The sequence below is a fragment of the Stylophora pistillata genome, chromosome 13 (assembly GCF_964205215.1).
Source record: "Stylophora pistillata chromosome 13, jaStyPist1.2, whole genome shotgun sequence".
In the NCBI taxonomy this organism is placed as follows: Eukaryota; Metazoa; Cnidaria; class Anthozoa; order Scleractinia; family Pocilloporidae; genus Stylophora; species Stylophora pistillata.
The window spans coordinates 9,852,936-9,855,659 of record NC_142531.1 but is presented as its reverse complement, the minus strand read 5'-3'; positions in this window follow the sequence as shown (position 1 = coordinate 9,855,659).

Sequence of the window (2,724 nt, the reverse complement as noted above, 5' to 3'; positions counted from 1 at the left end):
CTCGTATCGATTTTCGATCACACGGTGCGAACCCGTCGGATGTGGTCTTGGTTACAAAGGCACTAATTAGCATTTTAGGCAAAGTCAAATAGAATGAAATGTGTACTTCGTTTTCGCTTATGAATTTGTATTTGTTTACAAATATTGACATTCTTTTTGTTTTGAGCAAAGAGCCATGTCTAAGCTTCCTGCTCAAACTAAGTCAGTTACTGTATTTCCTCGGCTAAAAGGTAGGAGGGCTATTGATCAAGGGGGAGAAGCCAATATTAAAAAGAACAGATAACGCAGTTGAGGAGATAGAAACAGCTGGAAGTGACTTTAACGGAATAGAAACAACTCTCCTGAGACTATTCCGCTGTAGTTGAAGCTTAGAAAATTATGGATGAAGTGGCAGTAGAAACAGGCTTTCCCTGTATCCTTACTATTTAAAAAAGTGAGGAAGCGGGGGGGCCCTTTTCGAGAGGGGCGCTTCTTGGACATTATAGCCTAAAGGGGAATCCTTGTTTACAATATTTGCCTCATTAGCATAAGCAATTCAGTTTCTGATGGAGCTAAAAATAAATCAGTTCTGAATATCGAAAGGTCAAAGTACGATTAACTCGGCCAATGAATACAAGCCTGATGCATTGAATACTTTTTGTGCAACACGGGTTTAAAAACTCAAAATTTTACATAGAATGTATGAGCTCATTAGCGCTTTTGCCACCCAGAAATTTTGCAGTTTTTGATGGACTATTTCTCCTTGAATATTACACCCAAAGAGCTAAAAATTTCACCATGTACTAAGGTTTTCTAGCTCTTTAGCTGCCTGAAGTCAATTTGTATCTAACATGCTTCCTTCTTTACGCAAAGCCGTATGCAAATGAGCAAAAATGTAAACAATGACGTCAGCATGACTCTGATGATGACTTCCGCACAGGTTGTCGAAACGTCAGTCACTCACTTGACTCTGATGATGACTTCCGCACAGGTTGTCGAAACGTCAGTCACTACCACCGACAACAGTCCTTCTCAGGACTACGCTCACCCGGACGATCAAACTACACCTTCACTCGTATATAACTGCTGTCCTGAACTTTAACGGCCACTTTGTTTCGCTTCGTTTTTACGTTTAGCTTTGAGCTTTTCCAAAAGAAGACTAAAATGCTGACTCCTTGAGCGCTTTGTCACTCGAAAGTGAATGAGCCTATTTTGATTTAGCCTATTTGCAATTTCTTGTCACACTTTTCCACACTTCACTGTTCTGGGCTTAAAGCGGAAAGGTTTACTGAGAAGTACTTCTCTTGCAAGTTGGATATCAAGTCAGTTATTCGATCTACTCCATATTTCTTGAAAAGAGAACAAATTTCCCGCTATCTCCACGTACAGTCGACGGATGCTTGACGGCTGGCATATACGCAAATTAGCTCCCAATCAGTCATCTTTTACTTCCGGTTGCCGTCGATCACAACTTAAGGTCGGTAATGACTGGTCCAGTACACAATGCAAATCCGACGCTCAAGGCGAGATAGCCCCGGACTTCCTCTGTTCTCTTTAGACCAACACATTATATCTCGCAACTGTTAATGATATTACTCACATTTCGACTTGCGTCGCGCTATGGGTTGTAGTTTGCCTTTTAGGTAAGCTTGAGTCGATTGTGCTCGTAAAACTGGCATGTTGTGCTCCTAGCATTGCTCAAAATTTCTGAAATTTTTGCCCGAGTTATGCTCGTTTCTCTAAATTATGCTCCTCGCATCAAAATTATGCTACTTGATTTTTAAGCAAAATAAAGGCAGAGCACCGGAGTAAACACAAAACAAACAGCAACTGATTACTTACCTGGTGACTGCAGCCCATCATTTTGATAAACCAATTATCAGACAATTGTCGTTACACGTTTCCCTTGCATTTGTTGCTCAGAATTGATGAACATACTGCTCATCATTTTTCAATCAATGGAGGCTTCTTAAGTCAAAATAAGGATGCAGAGTAATACGCTTATCAGCGTTTATTGTTCTGAAACATAACTTCATAATCTACAAGAGCATGGTCTTGCGAGTCGTTGAAAGAGGAGTTAATTATGGAGAATATCCTTTCTGCAGCAGCAGATTAGAGTAGTACCAGGAGAACCTTCATGGCTGCAGTGACCAATGTGGCAATCGATCCGGGCTGAGTGCTGTCGCCCCCACTTCAATTTGTCTTCTTCGCAAGCCATTGTGACGTTATGGACTGCAGCAAAATAGTTAGGCAGTTCCGTGATTAAGCCATTTATTACATGGTTACTGTCCAAAAACGGAAATAATCGTAGGCCACCCACAGTTGCTGGCGTTAGTCGCAGTCATTGCACAGCTTCCGGGCACGTTATTCTAGCAGCCTTGAATACGCTCAACGTGTTGTACAAATCTACATTGAATTTTCGCAAAAAACCACTGAATTCCAGGCTCGACACTCCTTTTGGCTTCCTGTTCCAGTGCTGCAACATTTTTTGTGGGATCTCCAGCCGCAATAGCGACAGCTACTGAGTGCATGGGCATTCCGGAAATGTGGCACCTCAGTGACACACATTCGCAACCGTTTGTAATCTCTCGAAGCAAGTAAAGTAAATGTGAAGGTGTAGTCTGATTCAAACCATTTACTGCAAGTAAAGTAAAGTAAAGTAAAAAAGCAGATTATCCCAGCAGTGCTTTTCTTTGAAAAAAGTTTAAAATTATGCTCGTTTTTCCAAATTATGCTCAAAATTAT